General features: G+C 45.3%; 1 protein-coding gene across 1 annotated transcript in view; it reads right to left on the reverse strand.

Moving 5' to 3' along the window:
* ndst1a (N-deacetylase/N-sulfotransferase (heparan glucosaminyl) 1a) overlaps positions 1–16867 on the reverse strand; it is a 37430-nt gene extending 20563 nt beyond the window's left edge. Inside the window, exon 1 of the mRNA XM_071517300.1 lies at positions 16772–16867. The gene's annotated coding sequence lies outside the window, so the exon portion shown is untranslated. The remainder of the gene's footprint in view (positions 1–16771) is intronic.
* Between the last annotated feature and the right edge of the window lie 1140 nt (positions 16868–18007).

Genomic DNA, 18007 nt, shown 5'->3' on the forward strand with positions numbered 1-18007 from the left:
TGTAACACATTTCTCATTTGATACGCCTCTCAGCCATTTTCTCTCTTGGGCATGCACACATGAATGTACACACACACACACACACAGCCGCCACTCCATTCACGGACACAACACACAGATACACACTCCCACACACAGATTGGCGCCGTGTTTTTCCTCCCGCTGGCTGGAACAGGTGTGGAGACGGAAGGGGGGGGGGGAGGTTTGGAAGTAGAAAGCTGATCTAGCAATGAAGGCCCACTCCCTCACCCTGGCCAATACAATCCCCCACCCCCCCTCACACACCCATCTCCGTCTCCTGAAGGGGAAACTTCCAATCAGTCCACAAGATCAATACACCCTACCCTCAGGATATGAGGCTCTAAAGCTAACTAGTAGCACTTAAGGAGAGGGGAGTCTGTATTGATTACAAAGGGTTAATGAGACCCAGTGTGCTGGCTACGCTTTTGTGAGATTGGAAGCGTGTGACTCAATCGGCTAATTGATACAAATTGATAACACACATGTACGGCTTGGCCGACTTTCACGATTTAATATGATAACTAATTCTACAGTCCGTGGCCATTGGGTTTTTGTACCTAACACAAATATATACACAAATGAAAAAAAAGTAGGCTGAATGCAGAAATGATAATAGCTCCTGGGCCATCAGAGGAAAGTGTGCTGCGCTGTGCCACAATGAATCAGTGCAGAGTGAACTAGATGACCAGAAAGAAAACAAACTGGTAAATCTTTTATCTGCACCGCAAGTAAAAAATACTGGGGTGCAGTAGGCGAAGGTTCAGAATGCCATGACACATCTTTGCTCCGAAATCAATTATTCAGCATCGCCTTTTCCAAGCTTTCAATAATACATCAACACTAGGATAACAAAGGCTAGGGACGCACATTGGGTTCCTGCTTACAAAGGCCATAACAATGAAACCGGATGGGGGAACTTTAGCCTTTAGGTAGAAGTTGGAGGAAGAAGGAAGCAGAGAGGCCTCCAGGCTAGTTTCCCCTGCTGTCGAGCTGTCATTTATGATGTGTCCGCTTCACTCGCCGTGTGATCAGAGATCAAAGGGTTAACTGAAACTCTGGCCTATGGCCCTGTGGTTACATTATTCAACAGCTTGTTACAACAGCCCGCTCCCTGATCTCACATACAGGGAGACTCTGGGGAGGGGGACACCAGGGAGGAACAGCCGGATTAAGAGAAAGGGATGAGAGAGAGAGAAAGAAAGATAGAAGTGAAGGAGGGGTGAACCTGAGGGACGTGAGAGTAGGGTGAGGCGTGGAAAAAAAAAAAAAAAGAGGGACTGAATGGGATGAAAAGGGGCATTGAGAAAAGGGAGGGATGAGAAAGTGGTGAAAGACGGTGAGAGAGAGCACAGGTGAAAGGGATGAAGGAGGAGAGACAGACAGAAGAGGAGATCTGTCCAAATAACACATGTCTCTGAATAGTTTTTCTTTCCCCCTACTGCCTCTGGAATAGCACACACAAACCGAAAAAAACAAAAACAAAACAACATCCATCAGATGAGAGCTGAACTGACAGAGACCATGTTTTGGGAGCGCCCTGTTTATAGTCCCAGACTCACGCCGCTGCTCAGTGAGCTGGCTCCTTTGTTCATTAATTGATTGGCCTCCCCTACCGGGCCTCAGTAACTAGGTTACACAGATCCATGAAAAGAAGAGGACTCGCCCCCCCCCCCCCCGGCGAAAAGCGGAGGATAGATAGACGACTCCGGGGCAGGAATCCGGGTGTTAATATAACTAATGGAGTGAGGACGACAGTAACTTTATTGAAATCACCCTCATCTAATTAGAGCGAGCAGCTGATGAGAGTAAAGAGGGATAGGAAGGAAGGTTGGATGCCATTATGCAAGGGTGATGTCACCGTTGTATCAACTGGATGGGTGAGGCTGTGGAGAGGTGAAGTGATGGCTGTGTGTGTGTGTGTGTGTGTGTGAGAGTGAGTGAGACAGACAGACAGAGAGAGAGAGACAGAAAGAGAGAGACAGAGACAGCTTGATGTTCATTATCTAACTGTCACAGACAAAGCTCTCTCACAGTCACACTGACAGGGAAACTTGCGCTGTATTGTCACTTTGCTCAATGTCACCTCTTCCCCTTCCCTCAACAAGGGAAGAGAGAGGCTTCACTAATAAAATAGCACCGGGGTAGGGGGAAGTGCAGGGGAGGTGTTGTGAGATCATCATGACATCATGCCCAGGGCAATGAGAAATCCACTCTGATTATAGCGCTACGCCTTTCGCTGATTACATTCAGTAGTGGTACCATGCCACTTGATGAGACCAAGAGGATGTAACCTCTCTGACACCAGAAAATGGTAGCAAGCTAGAAACATGATGTACTGACTTCATTGAGACGTGAGGGCAATAAAGGCAACTGCTTTACTTATTACCAGAAGTTTAACCTTTCCATCTTTATTCTCTGCACCAGGGTCAGACATTATCGGGGGCTCAGGGGGAAAAAACATGCACTTTAACGTTTATAAAATGCTCATGAAATTAAAAATGAGGGGTCAAAAAATTCCCCCGACAATTGCGAGTACTCATTTTTGCATTTCACCATGTTCATTTTATTTCGTTGAGTCGTCATACATTCATGCATGAATGCGACTACTGTCCCCCGTGAGCAATTTGTGGGAGCCTATGACCGGGCGATTCTTTCCAGTGCATGTGGGCAAAAAAACATTGTTTTGATGAGTTTTTAGATCAGTTTTTCATCAGAAAACAAGCAAGAATGCAGCCTGAAGTTGTAGAAAATGTTGGCACCAAAACAGCCAGCGGTAGAAGAAAATGCTGATCCCACACAATCTACTGTAGCAACAAAAAAACATAAAACAACCAATATTGTAAAAAATTAGAAATAACCGCCTCGCGGTTGTATGCCTCCACCAATAAACTTTGTTTTATCATTGCAAGGACAGTCTTTATTTATTGGACATATATAATTAATGTGATTATTAGGTCAACTTAAAGGATTTTGGTGTCACAGTGACCTTGACCTTTGACCACCAAAATCTAATCAGTTCATCCTTGAGTCCAAGTGGACGTTTGTGTCAAATTTGAAGAAATTCCCTTATGGCGTTCCTGAGATATCACGTTCACGAGAATGGGACGGACGGACGGACAACCCGAAAACATAATGCCTCCGGCCACGGCTGTCGCCGGCGCGGAGGCATAAAAACATAACAATCGAGGGGTAGAAGATGGACTGTTAGGGGACAGAGAGTTGGGGAAAATGGCACCATCCTCTTCTATAAGGCCTGCCATGAATGCGAAAGAAGCTAAAACAAATAATGGTGGCACTGATTGAGTGCTTATTTGCCCATATTCAATGATTAATTCATAGTTACATAAAATTGGCCCCGAAAATGACAAAAATGCCCCTAAAAATCAGCATTAACAGGGCAAATAAGGCCTTTTGAAAGAAAAAAAAAAAGTGAATTTCTTCCCCTGCTCTGCACCCCCCTGGTTACAGAGAGACAGAGACATGCCGTGCCTTCTCCTGCTTGACTAGCTGTGTCTGCCCAGAGCAGAACAGCTGAACCAACGGAGGGTCTGCATCTGCCCCGCATACCACAGAGGACATAAGTTTCCACCATATATCCCTCAGGTGACAGGACCTAGCTCTCCCCCCCCCTAACCGAGACGGACGCAGGGAGACAGGGCGGTGGGCAATGTGGCGAGAATTGACACCGGCAGTCTGCAGGATGTGGGGATTGTGTGAGCTAATAGCTGTCAATACGGTGAATGAGTGGTGTGTGCGTGTGTCATTGACAATAGGTCAGAATTCAAATCGAAATCAAACGAGGCCTCAGGCGGTTTTTAAAAAAGCCTATCGGGGTATGACTCTGCAGAATTTTTTGCTGGCATAGTACTTCCCGACCCAAGTGGGGTGTGACAGCTCAAAAAGTAATCTTAATATATTATAATTTGATCTCCACACCTCCAAGCACCGGAGTCATAAAACATTATGAGCTGCAGCGAGGCTTGAGGCCCGGCCCGGCGCTGCGCAGCAGTTGACCACTCCTCCCAACGGATGACTTCCAGGTCACACAAGGACAGCGTGGCGGAGCCGAGGGTTAACGTTACTGTCAGTGGTGGCCGGAGGGGGAGAGACGAGGACCCAGAAATGAAGAGAAAGAGAGAAGGATAGGAGGAGAGAAAGAAAAAGAAGAGAGAGAGAGATCCAAGGCATTTCACTTGTACTCCACAGGACTCCAAATTACCTACTCTGCAAATTGCAAGGAAAGAGCAGTCCACCTCCTCCTGACAGCCCTCTAATGGTGTTGTCTTTGAAACCTTTATCACTAATTCATTACCTCTGATTTTCCAGCAGTAAGGGTTGAAGCTTTGTCTTCTGTCTAATTGAGAGCCGGTGGCTTCGGGCCCTAATCAATCAAACTTACCAACAGCTTTGGTCGGGAGAGGATGAAGTCAAAAACAGCATTATTGTAGCAATAGGCCATTTACTGTGTGTGCACCTTTCAAATTGATTTGACTCCAAACTCTCTTGGATAGTGATTTTGTGAGGTGGGTAAAATGTCAGGCTACAATGAATGTTGAGATTTCCCCATGTTGTCCATCGTTAGAAAATGTCTGCTGTCGTTAAACTGCACAACATTCAAAGAATATGCCTACATATCCTCAAAAGCCCTCTTTGCATCTCACTTCACCCTCACCGCTCTCCTCACACATGGAGGCGCACACAAGTCTAATTAGCTGTGCCATATCCCTTGATGACTCCACCATTTCCTGTCACACTGGGAAGATTAACCACCACAACACTAATATCAGCCTCCCTATCAACACAATTAGGTGAAGAGTGAAATGTGTGGCGTGTCGTCACATCTCCTCGGCTTCATTAGGGCACACAGGAGACGACTCGACGACAGACAGGCCGTCGCGGCTGCAGTTTGGGGAGGCACAGAGCAGGTGTTCTCAGCCACGCAGACTGTTGCCATGGGATGTGGTAAGAACTGGTGTCCTAGATACTACAATATGGCCAGGTTTATTGTTGGAGATAGAGGTTATAAAAAGAGCTCAAAGGCCATTTCAAATTAATGATAGCCTATTGTAGTCTTCACTGCCTGCGTATCTGTTAATGAGCCCAAACTGTGAGTGTCAGGGTGCTCATTTACTCACAGCTCCTCCTGGGCTTAAAACAGGGTTGACACTCGGGATGGGACAATATGCTTATTCTCACAATACGATTCAATACACGATATGGGGTTCACAATTCAATACAACCACATTACAATGTGCAGAGTTATGTTTATTTCTGTGCCACAAATCTTTCTAGCGATGGCATTGGCTTGCTAGAATGTAAACAATTTAAAAATGTCATTACAAAGAGCAAATTTGGATGGAGAGTTTGTGAAATTGTTATAGGCAAGCCGCCTCATTTGTGATTACTACAGCAGAATAAAACGGAGCTAATATCACAATTAATTTTTTCGCCCCACGATACGTATTGTCAGATTTTTGTATTACGATATATTGAATTTTGATATATCGTCCCATCCCAAGTTGACACTGGACATTCTCGGTGCTAAGAACCTAAGCCACTTTACATTTTACACCCCCCGAATCTTGTGGAGAAAGATTGTTAAGAGGCTACGGAGGGGTTTCCATTTACTACTTTTTTTAAGGCTTGAATGCTGCTAGTTATGTGGATTTCATCTGAACATGGAGGGCGGAACAAAACTAAATGCACACAGCAACCTTTAAGAGCCACCTGAACCCATTCAAAACCCTCATGACAGGAGAAGACACGATTGAAAGTTCAGTCAGGGGCCTTATGCATGTAATAACCTACATAGCATACAAATTATTTAGCATGACCTTTTTGGGGTATTTGAATATTTCACATTAGGATTAGACCGATATTGGCCTTTCAATAAAAAGTTACTGGCCAGTCAATGTTGCCCACCACTAATACGATGGAGGTGAGGATATGATTTTACCCAACCAGCTTTAGTGGTGACAGTCTGTAAAACTTTCAGGGAAGCCTGCCTCATCCTGCCTTATGGAGCTGCCAACCCACCGAAAAAGATTTTCATTAGTTTGGGTTTCAGTGGACAGTTTTAAGGTGAATATCAACTCCAAGAATGCCAAGTCGGTTGCAGCTTGTGTCCTTGAGGAGAAAGTTCTTCCTGAGTTGTCTTGCAGAGAACGATCTTCTCAAGGAAGTGAGCACAGAGAAGCGTCCCTACAGTCTGAGATGGACTGTGTGCTTGACGTCCCGCGTGCAATCAATTAAGACACACAGCTGTCCATTTTCCCATCTGTTTCAAAATGCTCTGTACTGTAGACTACAGCGCTGCCTGGACGTGATGCGTTGTTCTCACAATGAATCTTAGGGTTTCCCCATTCATTCTCGTCGGCCAAGTCATTAAATACATCCTTGGCTGGCAAGTAAACTCCTGGGACCTTTAGCCATCCTTGAAATTCTTTTGTTTTGGAATCATGCTTTGGCTGTTAGATATTATGTCCAACATGCTATGGAACAACACACAAGAACATAAACTGAGAAAGATCCATAGTGTCCCCTGATCTAAATGCTGTTTCAGAGGCTTTTCCAGCCAGCCAAGAAAAACATTTGGGGATAAACACGGAATCTTTTTAATTTTGTGGAATTTGTTACACCTAATACTGCCGCAAAAAAACATCTGCTATCAGGAGCTTCAATGCAACAAGAGGTGCTTAGGTGCCTAATGTCCCACTACAGTCACCATGATATATTAAACATAACCGAAAACTGAAAATATTTCTATGTCAACATACTTGTCTTCACATAACATAATATGGATGGTATAAGTATGTACTCTATCTATGCACTAAGGAGTTACAGTAGTTTCAGTTGTTCCTCATTAACATACAAATTTATGCAGCAAGGTGCGCCAGAATCTAATCAGATCATCTACTCTATAGGAGGAACCTGTGGTGTGAAACTGCGGTGCGGTGTAGTTTCTATCAGGTATTGTTCTTGAGTTATTGTGTTCACAAGAATGTGTCTACACAGACACAGACAGAGAGACAGACAGACAGACGCCACCAGACGCGGGACATAAAAATATCGGTATCGGCCTTTAAGATATTCGTCTATCCTTATATCACATTTTCATGTTGGCCTTCAGACCGCCTAAAGGTTTACAGGCAGGGAAAACTGTATTCACTGCATGAAGAAAATACACACGGACAGGAAGACAGAGATATCCTTATGATCGGAAATGCTGTCAACTGACATTAGAACACAGAGCGCATATTTACAGTTTTGTGGAAACATCTGTGGGCTCATAGAGGACTGTCAGGCAGGGAAGGTAAACAACGTGCTTACTACCCTCTCACACCCCCATGCTAACCAAGCCTGTCAATCACATGAATCAGGCTGGTGGCTGGGATTCAGAATGGGATGAAAGAAGGCTGCGCAACGGATGGCACAACAGCCCAGCAGGCAGCTGCACCACATGAGCACAAAATATGGCTCTTTATGGCAAAAGATAGAGAGGAGAGAGTTTATGTCTCAAAAAGAAAAACAAACAAACAAATAAAAATGCTTAGCTAATTGAGATGCTTTTCTAAAAGAGCTGCAGTGGATCATTTGGTGATAGCTTGAGCAGCCAGTTCAAAAATATGCAACAGAACAAAAAGAGATGACGAAAAAAAATCTGCCTCTGAACTGAGGCACACAGAACAGAGCCGAGAAGAAAGGCGCAAAAGGGAAAACAAGAGAGCTAGAACAGAAGAAATCTAACAAAAGACAACAGAACATAGTCAGAACAGAGTGGAGCTGAGCACAACACACCAGAACAGGCTGTAATTGTGTTGTGCGGGACTGACCCCAGCGCATCCCAGCAGGCATTGCATGATGAATGGGCCTGGCGATGACTACAACCCACATCCCTCCTCCTCCTTCTCACATGCTCTTTTCTCTCCCTCTCTTCTCCGCCACCACTATTAGCCCTCCCTCTGTCCCTCCCTTCTCTCCCCTCCATTGCCACTCTCCCTCCTTCCCCAAACCGCACTCTATTCAGCTGCTGCCATCCCACAAGATTAATTTGCATTCAGTGCACTTAGGCCTCGTATTGTGCTCTGACACAATGACATATTACAGTGCACAGCACACCTATTAAACATATAGTCTAGCTTGAGGGACGATGCTTTTTTTGCAAGATCGTTATGATAGAATACAAATGTGAAGAGCAAGACACGCTCAACAAGGGGAGGCATTAGGATACAACTTGATCGGTAAGAGCGCAGAAAGGCTCTGACACACGAGTCACAGAAGAGTCATTATAGGAACAGTTAGATAACCTCGATTAATGATTCACTAGACCCAAACTAATAAACTGGGTCAGATTGTGGTAGCAGCGGTAGCAAGAGCAGAGAGACCTTCAGATTAGGCGGTGGGAGTATAGGAGCAGCGGCAGTGAGAGAGAGAGAGGGAGAGGTGGCGGGGAGAGAGCAAGAAAACCAGGGAGAACGGGACAAAATGAAAGAGCGAGAAAAAAGTGAGAGAGGTGTTGGTGTTGTTCCAGTATAGACCCTGAGGAAAGAGACAGTAATGCATGAGAAATGGGCTCTTTCCTCCAGCCTTCCTTACTCCCATTCTCCTTCTCCTGTTCCATCGTGTCCACGTCCAAGGGGAGCAAAGAGGGAGACCAAATTTAATTTGCCACACCGTCTCTTGCCATCACCCCCAGTGCCTGGGGGCAAATGAAATGGATTCTGGAATTTAAAAAGATGACTTAAATAAAGAAATAAAACAGGGCACACAGGAGAGGGTGTCGGAGACAATAGCACAGAGGGTGGCAGAGAAATGAGAGCAGGGTTTGTGGGGCTCGGGGGGGTGAGAGAGAGACGGAGAGGAAGATGGGAGAGCTTTATGTAGGCCAGATATCAACTGTATGGTTATAATATACCAGGTCTGAACCCTGGCCATCTGGAGAGGCCACAGGTTTAGGCCACAATCAAAGATCAGCATGGTGATAGCGGCTACTGCTGACGGTACGACAGCAGTAGCCAGGCACCTCCAACATGGAGGTGCCTGGGAGGTTAACGACCCATTACCTCACCCTGCTGCACTCCCTAGGGAGGTACCGTTCTTAGCATGGGGCCGTGGGGTGTGTATGTGTGTGTGCGTGTCTTTCTCAGACCCCAAAGCACACCTTGGGGCTGTTACTCAACACCGGAGTGACATCACCACGGAGACGAAGCCTGTGTGGGGGAGACGGGTGGGAGACTTGGAGACGAGGGCGTGGAGGATGGAGACTGTGGAGAGTCTGTGGACTACATGGGAGTCACATTACTCCCCTCCAGCTCTTCTCTTCCTGTCACATAAGCACTTTGAGGACTCAACAGCAAAGCCGGAGCCTTGACAACTTCAAACGACTGCTTTGCTGGGGTAGATCAGAGGCAAAGAGGGGATGGAGGGGAAAATAAAGAAAGCGAGAGGAATGAATCTAAAAAAGCACCAGGCTTGCTCGATGTGTAGCTCTGACATTGTGTTGCGGGATGTCTTGAATTTCATTATCAGAATCTTGCCTCAAGTTCCTTCACACTGCTCAGTCCCACAGTAGAAAAAAAACATGGGCCTCCACCCGGTCCACTGAGAGCCAATGAGCTCTGGTCCAGCTGCAGGAGAGACTTGGGGGCCATTAAGAAGAGAAAACAAACATAGACCTCTGGCCAGGCACACACAGCCCAGCCCAGACACCTGTGTCCCATTCACCAAAGATATCTGGCCACTTAACACTTCATAGAGGGGGTAGGGTGTTGTTTGTGTTTGCAGGCTTGAACACCCCACTATGTTTCCTTTAGTTTAGCCCCTACACCCAAGCAGCCTCGGAGCCCCTCTCTAAAGAGCAAATGCTTGCGGCTCTAGCCCAACCCGCCGAGTGCAGCCAGCCATGGCACCACCTGACCGTCACAACTGACCCCATTCTAAGCTGAACCCCTGAATAAAAGTCCCTAAAACCTCTCAAAACAAAGCTCATTCATCCTGCTGTCATCTGCCGTCTCCAGCCTTCCTCCCGTCTAGGTGCCCCAGCTGCGTCTGCACTGACCTCCGGGTTGCCAACACCTGTCCTGCACAGACAGGAACAAGCACACACACACACACACACACGCACATATGCACACCTCTCTACCACACAGGATGGTTGAGAGACACAGACAGCAGGCTGGGCAGACATGGCACTGCCACGGATCAGTAGAGGGGCACACTTGGAGCTGCCAGCAGCAAAGCTCGGGTCGGCACCATTACAATTCTTTCCACCTCAGCAATTCAAAATGGAGAAGAGGTATGCATGGGCTGTGGTCAATTTGCTATGGTAGATTCTCAATGCCTCGATGCAATTTACTGAATTGAAATGGAGTTGACCCCCAACCCTGGCAATGTGTTCATAGTTTCCACCCAAAGATTAAGCTAGATAGCGGGGCTGAGCTGTTTCGATACAGCGGGGGCCCTTTGCATGCCGCAATGCCTTGTTTGCAGCGAGGCCAAATGCACTCACAGATGGGAGCCGACTGGACACCAGATGACTTGCTATGGTGTGGTGGCGCGGCCTGCTTTGGGGCTGAGAGACAGGGGAGAGAGGGGAAAGAGAAGAGAACAGGGCCATCGGGCACCAGATGCCCTGTTCCAGTTTACTCAGTCCTGCTGTCCTGGTGGGACGCCACGACGCTCTGGCCTGGCCTGGCCTCGAACATCAGGAGGGTGAACAGAGAGATTCTGCCACAGATGCTCCTGTTTTTGTGTTATACTGTGGCCCTGGGTAACAACTCTCTCTATCATCATAGACTAAAACAGGAAAGCTGAAACCTCCAAGTGACCTTGCGTAGGTGTATATTCCTCAGTTAGCTCAACAGATCTATGACAGGGCTGTAAACACATACTCTAGTTGGTAAACACTGAACACTGTCTTCCTGACTGCATCAGGGCACAGCTGCGATATGTTTAACCTTCAGGAAGAACAGCAATGAATGGAAAGTCAGACAAAAAAGCCCAGACAGCTACAATTATTTCTGCTACAATGGAGATTTTTAGAGGTGCTTCTTATCTTTGGCTATCGATTAATATTGGTCAATGCTGATATGATATTAATAGTCTACAGTATGCCTGTTTTAAAATCTTTTACACAAATATATTGGTGTGCATAACTTAGGAAGACGTTTCTAGGCCAGATATGCCGTTTGCACATGAAAATGACTAAATTGGATTTTTGTTAACAATCATTGTTTTCTCACATTTCAAAATACATCAGTTTGAATAAAACACTAAAATAAAACTGAAATCCTCAACACCGCCCTCAAATAAATACTTACATTGATATCTGCAAAACTAAAAACTTTATTCTGCACTCGGCATGTTTTTCCCCAAGCGAAGCAGCAGATTAAATTTATAGGAAATTTAAGGTTTGACTCCTGATGAACAACATGCTCATATTTTTATTTTGACAAACTATGCATCTGGAACAGGGGTATCTGAATTGTCCAATAACATCAAGTCTGATCACCCATCTAATTTCTCAGTACATGGCTTCTGACACCCTATTTACTACAACATGGAAGGAGGATATGCACGTTCCATGACAGGGAAAACATGGTAAACCGAGGCTTCTCGAGAGCCAATTACTTGTAGGTGTGCATGACTGTGGGCTGCACATGGAGGCCAGTCCTAGGTGAGAGTATGTGTGTGGTATCAGTGTTGCAGCCAGGGCCAGCCAAGGCTACCAGACAACTGAGTAAACAGACAGCCCCCCTCTCCACCTGTCTGCCCTCCATGCTCACATCGGGGAGAGCTTTCAGCGCCGGCAGTCCTTACGATACGAGGCTAACACCTAACGACCCCAAATCCACTCGTGTGATTCATAACAGTTACACAAATTGACACATAACATTCACACATACACTGTCATCAACCTTCACTGTGGGTTTCCTGTTTGGATAGACAGTAATAGTACGAAGTCCTGACCCCGATACAGTATAGTGTGTCAGGATTGTAGGTTCCCTGATGCAAATGCCTTGTACATCTCAATGCAACACAAAGGCAGAGCAGCACACACACACACACACACACACACACACACACACACACACATACATCTCAGAGTCAGAAAGTGAAGCCTCCCGAATGGCTAAATGGATGAAGGAGAAAAAAAAAATCTAATCATATCTGGTGACTGATAGCACTTATGATGAGGACAGGGTTAGAATATCCAGCAGTGGAGTGGTGCGTTCCCATTACTGCATCTCCCCTTCTCTGAAAATGGCTTCATTAACAGGCCAGCGCCGAGAGCTCCCATGCCGAGCGTATGAACGCGCCGTGCCCCGAGGGTCCACCGGAATGGCTGAGGTGAAGTCCATTAACACCCGGCAGCTTGTTTTTTGACCACTAAATAAAACAGGGTATTTCTCTACATCCACAGTATAAACAGCCCTCAGCTGAGGAGCTAAGGAACACAAAATGGGGTTTAAATACAAACTCCAAGAAAGAAAAAAGATTAAGCCCATAAACTATACTGTTGATACTGTACAGATGCATCATTTCAGGTCATGATCTAGACCCATGTGAATTCACAACACTCCTTATGAAAAGCAATTTCACACGGTTCTCGGAAACACATGGGCTTAGAAGACAGCGTTGTGCCATAACATGCCTAGAAAGTAGGGAAGCAGGCTCTGATGACGTTTTGGTGATTCATCAAAGAGTCATCCAAGTGGCGATTTATATTCAACGTTAACTGCCACTATGGGCCTAAAATAGAGCACAACAGAAGTATAATATACCCAAGACAATTGAAGCTTACTCGACTGTTGCTCTCATTATAAATTGTTCTGGATTAGAGTGTCAGATAAAATGTGTATGTTGGTGTCTAAACAGAGAGGGGGGGTAAGCAGGAGAGCTATAAAAGCCAGGCGGTCTCTTGCTGTGGGTAAAACCATATCTCATATAACCTGTACTGCTCATCTGGCATACTTCCCAATCCCTCAGGCAACCAGAGCTGGCTACCTCTGAGCCTATGACATTGCTCTCACTTTCCCAGCACTTATGCTCCAATCATGTGTCATCTGATGAAACGCTACACCCTAGTCACCATTATTCGTCTGGATACAGGAGCCTCTGGAATGTATCGGATTCCTGCCTCAGGGGGTAAGCACCTTGGAAACATAGTCCTACCTCCACCGCCGCGCCTCTCCCTCCCCCTCCCGCTTTTCCTCCCTGCTCTCTCCGGCTAACTTTCCGCTAAGCAAAATTCCACGAGAGGCCTACTTGAATCACATCGCTTGATCGCCCCTGTGACATGTGCTCGCATTTTTGATGTCCGTCTGACAATAGAAGGACATGCAAGGGACGGTTTAGAGTTTCAAGGCTCCGACTTCACGCAGCCTCTTTCATGCCAACACCAAACAAGGTTGAAAAAGTACTCCGGCACAATTTCGTCCACTGACAAGGTGCGTGGATTGGGCAGATAACAATGGGAAAGAGGAAATTCAAGCAACACTTGCAGTACCGAGCACAAAGATGTATTATATTGGCTTTACTAATAAATCTTTGTTCTCAGTACTGCAACACCAAACAAGGTCCAAGCCCGAGGGTAAACACCACAATGAACCATCCCCTTTCCCCTTTCCGCCGATGAGGGCACACACTTTCTAGCCGTGCTTGAGCATAAGCACTGGAGCACAACCCGAAATTCAAATTACAAGCACTGTGGTGCTCTAAAAGATAATTTACTTGTCCATTTTGTCCTCTCCAGTGCAACAATGGTACAGCTCCTCTCAGCTCATCTCCCTTCTCCAGAGAGCAACAGTTATGCCGAGCAGTATCCAGGCCCACAGTATTGAGTGTCTCTGAGTCACTGGCCTGCGTAATTCAGTCTAGGGAATTATGACAGTGGAAAATCATTTCCCTGGGCTGGGGATAGGAGGCCATGGCTAATCGTTCAGTAATCTGATCTGCCTGCATACTGTAGCATTCAGCCGCGCCGCTAGCTCAGCCAGCCAGTCACACATGTGGACACCCCCAGTGACTGCCAACTATCTGATGGAGGCTAGCACTATTCAAAACAACTCTCCAGGTTTTCCCGAGGATTACAGATGCTATCGGATCATTTGCTAATACTCGGTTATGCTGTGCTGTTTGAAAATGTATTTACTCTGCTCCCGCTCTCGCAGTCCAATATCACTCACGATATCATGGCCTAAGCCAAAAATGCTACAGCTACATTCCAGGCAGAATGGGGCACTTACAACAGAAACGACTTCCTCTCAAATACAGACTTTACAGGCTAAAATAGTGCAAAACCTCTTGCATTCTGGCATATTAAACCGAAAGCTAGGCTTAATGAAGAACATTTGAATTTGTTTGTCCAATAGTGGGCTATTTTGGACACAGTTTCCATTATAGATTCCAGTATCTAGTGTAGCCAGTGGTGTTGTACTAGTGTATGAATAAGAACCATAGGGAGCAGTATTGTCGCACAAAGCCGTGCTTATACCCAGCAGAGAGGGTTGGGGGGCTGGTGTTTTGGAAAGATGCCTGGCTTCAGCCCCACTCTAAAGAGAGGTCTGCCCCCCACACACTGAGTGTGGCTCCAAGGGGCACTGACATGGAAAAATACAAGAGCTGGCATGTTGTTGGGCACTGCAGTTCCCATCAGCCTACAGTTACCTTGCATAACATTACATGCAACGGGATACCTACTGCTGCACGATCAGATTCTCATCAAAATGCCTTGTAATGTATGTAGGGATGGTGTAATGGCAGCAATAAAAAAAACAACAACTCAAGTTATAACGACTGACAGCAAACAACAATATCTTACTGTTCCCCATACAGACCTAAATCTAAAATGATGAATCGTCTGTGATCATGTCTCCTACTGATAAACGGCCAAACACTGATCGGTGACACAAGCTGTCATACACTGTCAGGCCTATATTATCAACCTCAAAGTATATGTCGCGGTGATGTAACCTAGTCACGGCATTCCAGAGGCATATCTAAGTGAAGAAATGCTGATATATGATCAAATGGTGGCGGCAGCAGCAGCAGCAGCCTTCATCAACTCAAAGCACTAGATCACAGCATGTTTGGCAGCCAGTGGGAGCAGTCAGATGGAGGGTTAGAACAACCAGACAAACAGTTGGCACAGATAAATACAACGCAAGGCAAGATTCAACTCTCCGCAAATTTGATAGAGAAAAACAACAGCAATCACACTCTTCTTTATATCTAATCTGCAAATGGAATATGCCCTGCTTTTTTTCCCCAAATGCACAGGACAACATTTGATGAACAACACATGGTTTGGGGACAACAAAAATGTGAAGCAATGGTCAAATAACTTTCTCATGATACATAAAACAAGGAGCACAGCGCTCTTTAGTTACAAGAATGTTTTCTGCAGCTGAGGCTAAAATGCAGGGAAAGTCCTTACCACTTTGCCAAACACGATCTGAGTGTGAGTCATTCGATTTTACTAATCTCTTACTCACATATGTGCACGCATGCACGCGCACACACCCCAAGGCAATAGATTTCGGGCAGGTCTGGACTGCCCCTTTTCCTACCGAGGGGAGTCAAATGTTTATAGTATTTAATAGATGCAGCTATCTTGGTGGAGAAGGACATTTGCTCCATATTACACCACAAACAGCAACAGACAGACTGATACAGTGAAGACATGGACCACATTAAAAAGGCACTGCATCATTGGTGCATTATGCAACAGCCACCAAGACACGCATAAACAACAAATTAAAACAATTAAAGCTGAATGCATGCATTGTGATTTCTTTTGAAGTCTGTGCACCCAAACTGCCCTACTTTCTCGAAACCTAATTTGGGGAACGGTACGCCACAGTCAGCGTTACAAATCTTTTTCAACAATGGAGTTTTTATGGTTGAGAGCAGCTGGTTTTAAAATATTACTGAGGAGGACTATTATACAATTTGTATTTTGTAATAACTAGTCTACCGCTGATTTCTACACGTAGACACATAATGGTTTGATGTGTCACTATCAAAACACAGTCAGTGCCTGTCTATTGTGCTAATAATTAACCCAAGTTTCCCCAAATCATTTGGACTCATTGAGTACAACAATCGTTGAATTCCCCTAGTGATCATTTTCCACCACTGTCATGTGAGACGTTATTAGATTAGGCTACAGACAGTCGTATTGGCCTTTAATGATAGTTTGCACACAGAATCTCTCGGCCTTTCCTGTCCTTCATTGTAAGGGACAGATAACTTCACGAATGGTAACTTCGACCATAACGGTTGTTGGTAAATTGCTACAATGTTGCCAAATTGTTAAAGCTAACTTGGCACGAGCATTCGATAAAGCCCTATACATCGCAGCTGTTACAAAGTTACAAAAACAAGTTACTTGGCTCTCGCTCGTACTGGGCTGCATTACGGGATTTGGCTAGATAAAGGAATTCCGACATTAAATCACAGACCAGCACGGACGGACACAACGTTATCCAGAGCCACAACTTCGACAGGAGCCGCTTCAACAATAGATTCGCCTGCTGCCACGGGCGAGCAGAAAGCTGCACGGAGACTCAACTATATCCCGGGGCTTGTGTTTCCAGCCAGGGGAGAGTGAGGCCGAAAACTGGCCGCATTCGCCGTCTGCGCCAGACAGCGTTCACTAGCCCGGCCTGGGAGACCGAGCGGGGCTCTCGGTCGTCTAGATAGCAACGTGCGCAAAACACCACGATGTTACTTGCATCGATGCACTCACCTTTTCCGAGTCTAGGTGAAATTGGGACAACGGAGGCCGGCTGAATTGAAAGCGGGATTCAAGCACGCTGGGCGCATGTCGTCGTCTTGCTTTTCCATCGGCCCCGATGTGGAAGCGGCACAGCGGACTCGTCTGGGAGAAATCTGAGAATGTCCCTCTCTTTCTGCTGTGCTCCGGCAGTAGCCCATAACTGTCGATAGGAGGCACCAGCGCAACGTTTTTTGTCTCTGATAATATGCGCATAAATTAATGCTATAACAACAACTCAAAAATCACTCGAACATTCCTATGATAGCCCTATAGGGATTTATCTGTATATGTGCTCTTCAATAGGCCTACTGAGTTTAGAACTGGTCTTCAGTATTTTGTGGTATTTTTAATCTCCTATACTACTATAAAATTACAATAATATTTCTATAAAGACTTAGTTTTGCTGTGATATTTGTAAACCATTGCTCTGAAATGTATTACAGGATTACTGTAGCTCTTTTGTAATTAGGGACAAGAGCTCAGGTAGCCTACAGATAATAGTCGTGATTATCTACTAAGACAAGATTTGGTGTTTATTTGTGTAATAAGCTTTGCATCAGGAGAGATGAGTAGGCTACAAAACAATAGTGGGCCTTCAAGTTCAAATTACATTTCCTAATGAAGAATCACTTAAATATTCCTATAATATTTCTATAGGGACTTATAGTAGTATGTCTTTGGTAGCCTACTTAATAGTGAGTTATATTTTTTATCGCCTATATTATCATAATCCTATAATATTTATCTAGGGACATATAGTTTTGTTCTGATATTTGTATAGCAGGCCTATCCTCCTGCTATACAATTATTACTATAATACTATACTTTTACTCCAGTTTTTTTCGTTTTTTTTCCATTGCTTGTGGTTCATCCTGGAACCACAAAGAAACTGATAGCATATATTCCAAAAACATTGAGTGGGCAGCAACGTCTGGACTTTACCAATCACAGTTTCAGGGTGGAATGGGTTGAATGCTACAAAGAAATATTAATAAAACACTTACATGATAATAAATACATGCTGAGTTTTTAAGAGGCATCACTGTCCCGCTGTCTCTCACAGTCCATCACTAGGAACAGATGTCACCAACTCACCACTGTTAGAATAAAAAACTTCCGAAATAGGTTCAAAAATGTGGAGCAGCTGTCAGGAGAGGGGAAGTGCACCTACACCTCCTCTGACCTTGTGACACATGAGGTTGGTGA

This window comes from Centroberyx affinis, unplaced genomic scaffold, assembly GCF_046629955.1.
Source record: "Centroberyx affinis isolate AG114_WGS23_722 - 3 ecotype Tasmania unplaced genomic scaffold, CSIRO-AGI_Caff_v1 ptg000485l_1, whole genome shotgun sequence".
NCBI classification, from domain to species: domain Eukaryota; kingdom Metazoa; phylum Chordata; class Actinopteri; order Beryciformes; family Berycidae; genus Centroberyx; species Centroberyx affinis.